The sequence below is a fragment of the Colias philodice genome, chromosome 20 (genome assembly GCF_061535455.1).
Source record: "Colias philodice isolate Cphi_HAF_F1 chromosome 20, ilColPhil1 Martin Lab GWU primary, whole genome shotgun sequence".
In the NCBI taxonomy this organism is placed as follows: domain Eukaryota; kingdom Metazoa; phylum Arthropoda; class Insecta; order Lepidoptera; family Pieridae; genus Colias; species Colias philodice.
In genome coordinates this window covers 6,744,874-6,758,914 of record NC_143105.1, presented here as the reverse complement: position 1 = coordinate 6,758,914, position 14,041 = coordinate 6,744,874, and the positions used below count along the sequence as shown (strand labels likewise).

Genomic DNA, 14,041 nt, shown 5'->3' with positions numbered 1-14,041 from the left:
AATTTAAAATCTCTTATAGATAAAACTTTTTACAAAGAAAAAAATGGCATCAGTATATAGTACATAATTATTATACCGCGAGTATCTAACTATGATTTAAAATATGAAATTTCAAACCTGATATTTTATTTTATCCGTAGGACGTAGGTAACTAACAAATGAGTATTCTTATCCCACTATTTTCAAACATATTTTTCAATTAAAGTTAAATACCGTTAATTAGTTAAATACCGTTAATTAATTTAATATCATAAACATCTCCGACTATTTAATGTTTTTCTATGCAAATGAACGCAATATGTTGTTTCAAATAAAAACTTCTAGAAATAGTTGTAAAGGTCATGTCGTAAGGTCAAGCTAGATCGCACTTGTAACAATTGATTAGTTGGCCGTTAGGTTTGCGTGCGATAAAGTCGATTTTTATTATAATTTATTTCTGTATATCATGAAATAAGTGGGTAGTGTGCTGATCTTATTGTTTTACATTTGTTTTGTATAATTGATTGTAATAATAAAAACTTGATTAGTTAAAAATAAATGCACGTTTTTTATACTATCAAACGTTTATTTAAATTGTAGTTGCTTCAGCTGTATGAAATATATTTTAATAATAATTTATCTTATTATGGTTAAGTATTTCTGTTTTTATTTTTGAATATATGTAATAATATGTTGTAGCGCGCTTATTCCATCATGTTTAATTTCTTAGAAAATGTGAACTGCAACAAACAGAGGTTCCGTTTTTTTTTCATTTGGCATCATAATCATGTATAATAGGAAACCATTTATGACTGCACAGTTGTACATTTAGTGGTTAATAAAATGTGCAATCACACAAAGGGCCAGATTGCGCACCGTAAATCCCAAATGCAATTGACATCACGGAAATACACCTTTCCTATGTGACACCGTTGTTCATTGATTGAAGATATTTAAATGGGTTTTTGGGTTGCTTTAAAGTTTAAATACAAATGTTTGTGAGTAACAACTGCTGGAATTGGACAATTAAGATTTTGCATTTTTTCGTTGAATAAGGGGGAGAACATGATGTTTAATTAAGTTTCATGAGCATTTTGACGACGCGGTTGGCGCAGTGGTAAAGTAACTGCCTACTGAGCCGACGGTCCCGGGTTCGATCCCCGGTCAGGGCAAATATTTATGTGATGAACTCAATTATTTGTTCTTGGGTCTGGGTGTTATTATCTATATATGTATTTATTAAATATTATATTTATCGTCGCCTAGTACCCACAACACAAGCCTTAATTGAGCTTACTGTGGGACTAGGTCGATTTGTGTAATAATGTCCTATAATATTTATTTATTTATTTATTTATTTTATATAAAAAAATAACTTGTTACATTATTCATAATCAATTCATTTTACTGTTTTTTTTTCTCGTTAGTAAATATACTTCTTGTAATGTTCATCTAGACTGTACCTTTTCTTAATCATTCTAATGAGCAAAATATGTTTCCCTTTTTAAAGAATAGAATACAAAAATACCTCGCCAAAAGAACATCTAACATCCCTACACTTAAGCTTGATCAGTTATGATTAATGTAATACTAACATCTTTTCGTGAACTAACGTAAACTCAAGGTGTGATATCAGCCAACTAATCACTAGTGACTAGACGACTACGGATATGGCGGCAGATGGTAAAGGGTTGAAGTGTTTGACACCTAGCCGGCTATTGTTGATTGTTACCGAATTGTGGAAAAAACGCAACGCCCGCTGGTTTGTAGATTATGGACAGGGCCGGATTCAATTTGTCGTATTTGTCTTAATAATGGTAAAGTTTTGTGTAAGAGAAAATAAGATACATTTTTTTAATATATTACCACCTGTGATTACCACATTATTCGCTAATGGCTAAGTCCACCGAATGGGCAAAAGCGAGGTCTAGCTTTATAAAAACCACAAATCATATTTTAAACGTATTTAAGAAGAGAAGAAAATTAGAGAGATAATTCATGTACTTGACAGTGGTCCCCAACAAATACATATTTCTCTTTCAAAAAAGAACATTAATTCTATACCGACTCCATGAACTTCTTTTCCACGTAAGAGAGAAATATCACAGAAATATAAATATTTAAAATATTAGTTATTTCTCCATGAATCCCGCCCTGTACCGGGCAGTGCGCGCGCGCACGTGCTCACGTCATTATTATAAAGACGCAACGTTCGTCACGCAGTATGGTAAGCAGTTGTCTTTTACACGACTGCCTCTATTATGTCACATTTGTAGCCAGAAACCGTATTACGGCATTAATAATATGTATCAGTAGATTGTATTGTCATATGTAATGTTTGATTAGAAACTCATCTGTGTTTGAGTTAAAACGTAATCGTAGGCAGGTAATTACACAAGTGGATAAATGTTGATTTTCTTCTTCCCTTTTTTTAGAACAATCTTATATGGTGTGAAATCTCGATTTTCTTAATGCGGGTCGACCACAGGGGTCGACGCACGACGATGTTCAGCTAAATAATTCCAATTCCTCCAATTTATTTTATGAAATATAAAGTGGGCCCTTGAAATTAATAATTTTAAAACACATTAAACAGGGAATTTAGTTTTGGTTAGAAAATGCTTACATTGTGCGTTATAAATAATTATGCATACACAATTCCTAAACTGTCGCCGTCGTAATAAACAAAGCCAAGTCACACATGGGTAGGCAAGTCATTTAGATTTTTTCTTACAATTTCGTACACCTTTCGTCATTAAAGAGACTTTTAGGGTAAATTATGTTATAAATTATAAGGGTGGTGATAATTTGGAAGCTACCGTTCAACCCTTCGATGGTGGAGGAACAAAAAATGAGCCGTTGGTAATGGTCAGATAGATTTTGGATGTTTTCCATCGCGATGTATTTGACCGTTAAGAAAGGGTTGTTTTGGGGATGTTTTTATTATGAATATATTATTAACAGTAAGTTTATCTGATTTAAATTTTAGGACGGGTAATTTTTTGGGTTTTCAAACCGTCTTGTTTGAATAATACACAAATATTCAGTGAAATCATAAGTATAATATCAAAAAATAAACACCTGTGCTATATTTTATTAGAAAAATAATAAATATCTGAAAATTGAATTGACGATAATTTTAAAATTGTGAGATTGTAATGGCGTAGATCTCTATCCAATTTATTTTATATTTTCTAATTAAATCTATTTCGAATTCGAGTCTCAACACACACCAATTCTTTAGAAAATATAGTGAATTATTTCCTTTTTAAACATTATACCAAGTTTTTAAATGGAAGTACAAAACATAATATGTATCTATCTGAACACGAATACAAACATAATAAAGTTTTTATGATTAAGAAAATGAATGTCACAATTTAAATTTTATAGCTGCAAAATCAATTAAGTTTCGTGCTTTACAAACATGATAAAGACATAAAACTATTATCGGTTTCTTACAAGTACGTCTAGACAAGCGTATATTTTATTACAATAAAACGTTCAATAGATTATTTATTAAAGAAAGTGTAATTATTAAACAACTATGAAAAAGCTCTATAAATTCGTATTGAACTATTGTAATAAGTTACATGTATTAGGTACCTATGGTAGGTACGTGTATAAAAGTAATAATTAAAAATACAACCCTTTATTCTGATACAATATTATTTGAGCGATTTCAGCCAGTAGTTTCTAGCTTATTAGGAAACTATATAGTGTTGCCATTTGCCGCTAGATGGCGCTAGTTTACTAGTCAAGGAATAATAAAATTGTTCAGTGTAGGTAAAGTGATTTGTAGAGCTTTTTTATACATTTGATAGTATCTGCAACAAAAAAAAAATAAAACGTAAACTAACACATATGTTCAAAAATAATAATTATGATAAAGATAAATTTATACATAGTAATTAATACAATGCCCTTAATTATGCCAGGTGCATGGTAATATTAAGCTGGTGTGAAGTACAGAATATAAATAAAACTACGTACACATACGTTGTATTGTGAAAAAGATTTATATGGGCATCTAATTCCATTCAGTGCTAAACAATTGTACAAGGTTCACAGAGCGTACTATATCTTTGTTTTTAAATTCACGGCTTGTACTTGCTTTTATGGAGATACGATATTTGACACTCGTAAGCAAATAAGCGTGTGAAGTTGAAAGTGGAACAGTTAAAATAATTAATTATATGTACATATTCGAATGACGAGAAATCAAAATGGACTTCGTAAATTGTATTAATTATTACTCAGAATGAAAAATATTTCTAAATTGTTTTTTTTTGTATTCTTTGTCCCTAATACATAATCTGTATTTTTAATTGAGTTATATATTTTGTAATTATGTAACATATAATTAGAATGTGTATTTTTGCGAAAAAATGTATTAAATTCTCTTTTGAACGCAAAATGTCAATATGTATCTACCTATATTAATTTTTTGCAAAATTGCAACACCTAAGACTATTATAATGTACTAGTGGTCCGCCCCGGCTTCGCCCGTGGTACATATTTCGCAATAAAAGGTAGCCTATGTCCTTTCTCGGGTATCAAAATATCTCCATACCAAATTTCATGCAAATTGGTTCAGTAGTTTAGGCGTGATTGAGTAACAGACAGACAGACAGAGTTACTTTCGCATTTATAATATTAAAGTATGGATTTACATTGATAACAATCTCCATACATTTTGATCACATAATTACACCAAACACTAGTATAAAATTTACATCATTCCTTATCAGATATTCAGATTTTATTTAAAACAAATGATTGTATTGAAAAAGATTAATTTTAATGTGCATGATTGATTAGAAGAGACGAGATTTTAAATGTTTTAATTCTTGTCTCAAGGATTTGGCGCCCCCATGAAACTGTCGCCCGAGGCAAGTGCCCCCGTTTGCCCCCCCTTAGATTCGGAGCTGCTTAGAACTAGACCTTTTAACTTGTAACACATATCTAAAGTATGATAGATCAAAGTATCAAGTATTATGAAATAATTATTTATAATTTAAAGAATATAATATACCGTGTAATGTTTCTTACAATGTGCTTATATGGGATTGGCGCCAAGTCATGGGAAAAACGATTACTCATCAATTATATATCTATACGGAATTAATCTTAAATAAGTATGAAATCAATATTGCAAGCTCATATTGCTTATTAGTTTATTACTAACTATGATTCATTTAAAAGTATATACTTTTGTAGTTATTTATAATTGTGTTAGATATCGTGATGCACTTGTACCTATATTCGAATGAATGAATAATCATTGTTAATTAAATTCAATAAATATAGCTTCGCCCGCGTTTTCAAAGAAAAATCCCCATACTTCCCGTTCCCGTGGGTTTTCCGGGATAAAACCTATCCTATGTGTTAATCCAAGTTACTCTCTATATGTGTGCTTAATTTCATTGTAATCGGTTCAGTAGTATTTGCGTGAAAGAGTAACAAACACACACACATCTTCACAAACTTTCGCATTTATAATATTAGTAGGAAGGATAGGATAGAATAGGAAGGACATGACCAATAATTTAAAAACTAATATTAGAGTATTAGATACGCAGCTAGGTATGACTCGGAATAAAATATATGCTACTTTTTAATCAAGTACCTTTCTCGTAACTGTAGTGTTATTTTAATTGTATAATATCGTGAATGTGTGTATGTAGATATCACAATCGTTTGATAATATTGATTTCTTTAAAAAATATTTCCCCCTCATTAAGTGCAAGTTTTTGCAGACGGTTTGCGGTTTCCGTCAATGTCATTGCCTATTTGTTGATTGTTAGGCGAATGAAGGAGGGAAAATAAAATGCTAACAATTTCATTGTATGATTATGATCGTGATGTTTGTGATTTCACAATAATATTATTTTTGGCTTATGATTCAAGTTAAAGCCATTATATTTATATCAGCTATAATATTAAAAATTATTGCAAAACACACTTACATAATAAACGCAACCGTGGGAACTTTCAGCAGACGTATTAAAACTTAAATCAATATATTTGTGAGAAGGTCGCGAGCGAGAGCAAGAAATAATAAAAATATTCCCTTATCTGAAGATATTTGTAATTAAACAGTGTTTGTAACCGGAACAGATAAGCCGACCGGATGCAGCCACGCCCTCTGGTGTTCCCTGGATTTAGGGTAGCGTTTTTTAATTTTCCCGTTGATTGTGATCACGTTTATTAAACGGGAACACGTTATGACAGATAATTATGTGTATTATTTTCAGGGAAAATGTAATAAGCTTGTTAAAGTACCCATTCACATTATTATGGTGTATAAATATGGATTAGATATAAAGGTTTGCAAATTGGTTGCAAATAATGTTTTGTAACAGATGTTTTATTTATTATGTATTATCGTACAAATAGGTATACGTACCTAAACGTACATTTTTTATGTGATAAATAGTTAATTTCTATTTTTGTTGAAGTGACTATAGCTTATTTTTTGTACAAATCGATCATCATATTAAAAGGAAATCAATTTATAAAAAAACAACTATATTAGAAGTAGGTAACTGTTTGTTTACCAATCTTATCACACTGTGACTTGTAATTCGGTAAATGTGCAAGTCCACAATCTAGTAAACACAACATGGATTCAAATCAACTAAAAACAGCTTCCAAGAAGCGATTCGTCAAATAAAATGATTATGACCTTTCCATAATCGCCTCTTATTTATTGAGCTGTTATTTCTCCATTAAAGCGGACTACTTTTTACTGTTTTGGTGGCTTTTTATTTGAGTTTGAACGCCCCAGTAATGTGATCTTAATATATCGTGTCGCATCTGATAATTTTATCAAGTCATCTTTTGCTTTTAGCTAGGGAATTAATGCGTATGCAGTTGGACTAAAGAACCTATGCTATATTATTTTAAAGTTACGAGGCGCTCTTTATTGATGTTTCATCTTTTAGTTCTATTACGCTTTAGTTTTTTTAAACTAATTTACAAGTTATTATAAAAATAGCACATAAAAATAGAACGGGGGTCTAATAAAGATATAGACAAACATAAACCCACTTTTGCGCAGTCGGGTAAAACGTCTATAACAAAATATATCTAATAATCTCTTGCGGAACAGGTTGATATGGCGATAGTCGTTTAACAAGAGTAATAACCCAAAATGTCGTCGTTTGCAAATAAGTGAGCAAATAGATGTGTTTGCGTTCTGTTATCGATATCGATAGTATTATAAGATTATCGCTACTACGTGACAAATAATGATAGCTGAATATTTGGGCGAATTCGTTTTATGAGTACCTACACTTGTACGCAATGGCAATTGGAAGAAAAATATATTCATCTTTTTCTTTAGTGGCAACTCCCCAACCCACTGAGGTCGGATTCAGCCAGTGCCAAATTTTGTGCGGAGATTTTATAGTATGTACATAGTATGTAGCTTTGCATAGTGTTTTTTTTCTTCATTGCCAGTTTTTATCTATTTCTATTGCGCAAAGCACACCTCCTTTGCACTTTGAAATTGAAATTTGGAAAATTAATATAGCGATAGCATGTAATTATGTACTCTATTCAATTCACTTTTTTGTACAGACGCATTTAATTTTTTTTTATTGGTAAATGTCAAGATGACGTAACACGCAATAGTTGTCAATAGTTGACAGAAGAATTTTTCTCACGACAATCATATTTCTTAGTAAAATGTGTCAGTGAAATAATTACAAGTAAATACATTATTTATATACAAGTGCATTAGACGCCGGCTGAATAACTCATGTATAATTTATTGCAAGAAAATAAACCGTATAAAACAATTTGAAATTCATATAATTCGTATAAATTGTCATTTTCTCTCAAACAGTTAGGTTTTCTTTGTTATAGTGATTGAATATGTAATAGGTTGTAAGGTTATATTGTACAATTATTACCTTTTATAGATCTTTTACAAATATCGAGCTATTTATTGTTTATGACTTAATTATCTAGGAGGTTTTATTTTTTTCAATTATTTTTTTATAAAAATATCTATGAGATGTTATAGATAAATACAGAGCTTAATTAAAGCTTATTAATAAAAATAATATGTAAGTGTTTGTTTCAAACGGAATTAAAGTCCTTACTATTATACCTACCTACCATAAGTTTAAAGAGAAATGGCAAATAAATTATTAGCTGCTAATTACTGGTGCAGTCCTTTTTAAATTTATTTATTTACGTGTTTAGAATATAATTTTGCATTAAAAACATACATAACATATATGTATTAAAATTCGAAAAGTTTTACGTAAGACGTTGTACATAACGTTTTACTAACGAACAAGCAAAACCACCTTGCGAAAGTCCTATATTATTGAGCATGTTTCATGTTTTAAAAACTATAATTATTCCATAGATATTCCCAGGTGATTATTTGATAATTTTCACGACATCGCGTGATATCTGGAGCCGGCTGAAGTACCGTGATTCGAGATTATCGTAACAGACTTATATAAATAAAAGTTGTGTAAAAGACATATCAATATTGTATTTTATGGGATATGAAGACAGGACGCATTTAATTAGTTAAAGAGTCACTGAACAAAGAAAATAATTTGGGCATAATTTTAGAGGTTATTTAAGAAATGAATGACATTCTTGTAGAATTTTAACTATATCTTACTATATATACTTTATTAACTGCATATCTTATGTGCCAGATTTTACATCAGTTGCCTGTTTTTCAATCACTTTTCAATCACGATAGCCAATCTACACGTACACCTATATGTTTGTACTTTGTATGTAACTAACATTATTCGTATGCTACTGACTCCTCTAGACTTGATTTTGAATCACTCTAAACGGACAGATTTAATTAAAACTTTGTAGATAAAAAAAAAACGAGGGGACGGAGACGTTTTTTTATACCATTTTAATTATTACAATATCATTGTATATATAATGCCATCACGTAATATTGTTCACTACGAACGCGCAAAGGTCATTTACATATTAAACAAACATATGATAAGGACGGCGCCCCAATTCTATATCCTTGCAAATATGCACCGGAAGTTGAGTAAGGTGCCTTGGAAAGTCCCAGTATTGAGATTTCATAAAAGTATTTCAGCAATTCCAATTTTTTGGTTTTGGTATGAATTCAGGGTTCCGTACACGTTTTGGAAATTGTTTTGTGACAAGTGACATGAATGGCCTGCTTGAAATATTAGTAATGCTCAAAATATTTACGTATTTTTTTTAAGTGAGTCTATTTTTATTTTTATGTAGTTGTCGCAGAAAAGAACAACACAACTTGCGATAAATGAAGACTGCTTTAGAAATCAGATGAATAATTTTGATTGTTCAATCGCTTTTTAAAATTATTAGAGTAGATAGAGTACGACATTGGATGCTCTTATCTAGTATGAGTGATCCTCTTCTTAATTTTGCTCAATATTATCTGAAAAAAATCTAACGATAATCAAGTACCTATCCATTCTTCGAGGGGCTTATATTTCAGAGCGTTCCAAAGAAAATTTATCATTACTTCACAATCTCGAAAAAGATTCTCTCCTTCTGGCTTATAAAAGCTGAAAAATATTTTTAACATTATACATGAACATGTATACAAGCTGAACATACATTTTATATTTATATCTAACTAGCAAACCGGGCGAACTCCGTTTCGACACCAAAGACACCTTTTCTTTGCTATAAACCTCACGGAGCCCGACACCTTTCCAACGAATGCAAAACCGTGGAAAACGGTTCGTGCGTTCTGGAGTTATAGCGTCAGGAAGGAAAACCCGACTTATTTTTATATTTTTATATTTAAACTAGCTGGTGCGTTGTGCGCGGGCTGCAAGCAGCCCGCGAGCCCCTTTTGCCCCTGGGTTGAAGCAATAGGGCAGTCATTTGAAAATGCATCAAAATCCCCCGTCAATTTGTTATTATTTGCCAACAGCGATTCCATGGTCAATCGGAAGTGCTTATAAATTCCCAATTCAAATATTTTCTATTTTGAAATGCTGTCGACCTTCGAGGGTGCGTGGTGCGCGGGCTGCAAGCAGCCCGCGAGCCTCTTTTGCCTCTGGGTTGAAGCAATAGGGCAGTCATTTGAAAATGCATTCTAATTTCCTGTCCATTTGTTACATCTGCTAACAGCGATTCTACAGTCAGTCGGTAATGCTTATAAATTCTCCATTCTAGTATTTTCCACTTCGGGAGGCAGCCCACCTTCGAGGGTGCGTGGTGCGCGGGCTGCAAGCAGCCCGCGAAGCATCCCAGGGCAGAAATCTTCAGTCAGTTGAAAATGCATAAAAATTCCCCGTCAATTTGTTAATATATGCTAACAGCGATTCCACAGTCAATCGGAAGTGCTTATAAATTTCCCATTCAAATATTTTCTATTCCGGGGGGCTGTCTACCTTCGAGGGTGCGTGGTGCGCGAGCTGCAAGCAGCTCGCGGCCCATCCCAGGGTAGAAATCTTCACTCATTTGAAAATGCATTTGAATGTCCTGTCCATTTGTTACATCTGCTAACAGCGATTCTACAGTCAGTCGAAACTGTTTATAAATTACTTATTCAAATATTGGTTAAATTCTTGAAACGTGATCCCCGAATTTCATCATTTTGAGGTGTCTAATCGATAGTGGGCAGTGACTTTTCATAATAAACTGTTAAAGAGTTTACTTAACACGCTCGTCGCTTCGCTCCTCGCTACCTATTTGAATATTTACGCCGGCCGCTGACGTGACTTGCTCGCTTCGCTCGCTTGGCTAGTGCGGTAGTTCAAAAGTAACCTAACTCGCTCGTCGCTTCGCTCCTCGCTACTTCTTTGAGTATTTACGCCGGCCGCTGACGTGACTTGCTCGCTTCGCTCGCTTGGCTAGTGCGGTAGTTCAAAAGTTAACCTAACTGGCTCGTCGCTTCGCTCCTCGCTACTTCTTTGAATATTTACGCCGGCCGCTGACGTGACTTGCTCGCTTCGCTCGCTTGGCTAGTGCGGTAGTTCAAAAGTTAACCTAACTGGCTCGTCGCTTCGCTCCTCGCTACTTCTTTGAATATTTACGCCGGCCGCTGACGTGACTTGCTCGCTTCGCTCGCTTGGCTAGTGCGGTAGTTCAAAAGTTAACCTAACTCGCTCGTCGCTTCGCTCCTCGCTACTTCTTTGAATATTTACGCCAGCCGCTGCCGTGATTCGCTCGCTTCGCTCGCTTGGCTCGTGCGGTAGTTCAAAAGTTAATAAATATTTTCTACTCCGGGAGGCTGTCGACCTTCGAGGTTGCGCGGTGCGCGGGCAGCAAGCAGCCCGCGGCGCCGTCTTTTGGCGTTGCTATTCAATTACCCTTCCTACTATGGAAATTTCCATACAAAATTTTCGAAAAAAAAAATTTCGCTTTTTACCAAAAATTTTTATATGCCTGGAAGCGGACCACGTTTTGAAGCATTTTTTGCTTCGGCGACCCCGACCTACCTGCCACCGGTTCAGAGAGCCGTTGAATTTCGTGATGTATGGAAAATGAAAACCGAGGGCCGGAGAGAAATTCTGAGTATGCAGTTTTGTAAATCTGGCCGATTAGAGCATAGAAGTCAATTTTCAGACCGATCGTAAAGTAACCGGCGCCACCATCTTGCTTTGAAAAATTGGCCATTTTTGAAAAAAAAATTGCGTCCAATTTGAAATTTCTCCATTGCCCTGGTAGCGCCCCATCTTCCTGATCATTTTTTAGTTCTACACCCCCCACCTATCTGGCGCCGTTTCGGAGAGCCGTCGAATTTCGCGTTGTATGAAACTCGGAAACCAGCGGTGGAAACTGAATTATGAGTATGCCAACTTAATGTGCGGCTCGATTAAAGCCCCTGTGCCAAGTTTCAGCGCGATCGGACCAGCGATGGCCATTTTAGCATTTGTATGGCGGCGGCCATTTTTTCCGCCATTTTGAATTTTTTTCACCATCTGTGGTAATTGCTCGAGGTCTACTCCAAGTTTAGTTCGAGCACCCCAGATGCAGCTGCTACCGTTTGCGCGGGCCGTTGACCGTCTTCGCGAGATGAGGGAAAGTTTAAGATTTCGTATTTTTCTGGATATCCTGGGAGCTGGGCGAGTATGAATGCATCATTGGTGTATTTCTCCGTTGCGCCACCTCGTCTAAATTTACGTTTTTATGTTTGCGCCAAAAATGGAAAAATTCCAAAATCGAGCGACCCACTATGGCTCCCTGGTAGCGTCCCAGGGTGGTGATCATTTTTAGTTCCGGGACCCCCCACCCAACTCGCACCGTTTCCGCGGGCCGTTGGATTTTACGTTGTATGGAAGTCGGAAACTGGGGCCCGGAGCCACTCGAACGGGGCACCGATCGATTCGCCGGCTCGCACAGAGCACGTGTGCCAAATTTGAGACGTAAGGATTCATAAACGGCGATTTTGGCAAAGTACGGCGGCCATCTTGTTTTCGCGAAAATCCCCATTTTTCCACCACCCCTGGTAATCGCCACCAGTTCCGAGCATTTTTTGTTCAGACACCCCCCCTCCAGGTATCACCGTTTTTGCGCACCTCCAGGGGTCCACTCGGTTTTCGAAGGTGATCGAGATCGCTATATTTTTCCTCTGGTCACTCGGCGCACCTCTACACGATCACGTCGTTATCCCCCCCACTTTCCCCGTAGTTTCCGAGAAAACCGATGTCAGTCAGTGAGTGAGTGAGTGGTAGTGTAGCTTTATATATTATAATAGTAGATAATCTTTTTGAATTGAAATAATATCAACACGAGCAATCATTAAATAAAACATTTTGTTTGTTTTGTTTGATAATTCATTAATTAGATATTGGATAAAAATATAATGTCCTTTCAACCCAAATTTTTGCAAAAAACACGTTGTACTTCAAAAACAAAATGCAAGGGTCACGATTTCCGCCCATAACATATATGTATTTATTTTATTATTATTATTATAAAGGATGTTACGTAAGCAAACCATATTGGACTAGAAGCAAGATCTGTGTCTGTGTTTTTGCTCAATACCTTTCACCTATTAATTGATGTCAAGTTGATTGTGTTTAAATTAAATAAACGAAACAATATTGATTATTAGTCATTAATATTTCAAAATAAGACTTTGATAATACAAATCTAGATGTTTACGTAATATTATTAATTTTCTCGCATTAAATAAGAACAAAATAAACCCTAAACATGATGTTACGTAATGTACATGTGTATTGTGTGTATCAAAGTAGAGCATTTTTAAAAATCGTTTATGAATTGCTATGATTGTACAATTGAGTATTTGAATAAAATTTTTTTTTGTGCTAAATGGAAAGATTATAATATATTAGTTTTATAACAAAACTGTGTTTTTTAATTTTTTTTTTGCAATAATTCAAAAGTTATTTCAAAATAAAAATTAGTCTTTGAATGCAGTACCGAAAACACACCGACAACTCCCGAAGCGTCACCCGAACGCGTGTGACGTCATAATGTTAGTTTTCACTCATTGCAGTTGATAGAAAAACGTATGTACAACTATAACATTTTGACGTCACATCTATCGTGACCAGTCATGGCGCGTTTATAGTCACGTGACTTTAATTTAAATTTCATCAATTTTTAATTGCTTATAATTAATTGAAAAATAATTTTTTTGGAGATTTTTGCATTAAATATCAATATTATTAATAATAAAGTTTTGAAATACATAAAAAAATCAATATTTTTTTATTATTCAAATACTCAATTGTGTATCGATAATATTTATATAACTATATATAATACAGTTGTTAGATAATAAATAAAAATGTACAAATGTTATCCATCGAAAATTAAGGAAAATGCTTTCATACAACTGCAAACTAAGTGCCTAATAATGTAAACATGATCAATCTTACGATTTTTAACATCAACGCTTGCTCTTTTATATACATTTTTTAAAATACTATAATAATCTATAAAACACACAATATACAACACATTACAAGTAATTGTAATGCGAGCAACAAAAATAATTTCTCTGCTACCGTGGGATAATCTTGAAATATTACCGTAAAAGTGATCTTACCGCCCTTGATACCGTCAACTCGATGTAATTAGT

At 34.0% G+C, this 14,041-nt stretch overlaps 1 long non-coding RNA gene across 1 annotated transcript in view; it reads left to right on the top strand.

The window, feature by feature from the left end:
* LOC149479529 (uncharacterized) overlaps window positions 1-14,041 on the top strand; it is a 187,088-nt gene that overhangs the window by 107,305 nt on the left and 65,742 nt on the right. The window lies entirely within an intron of this gene.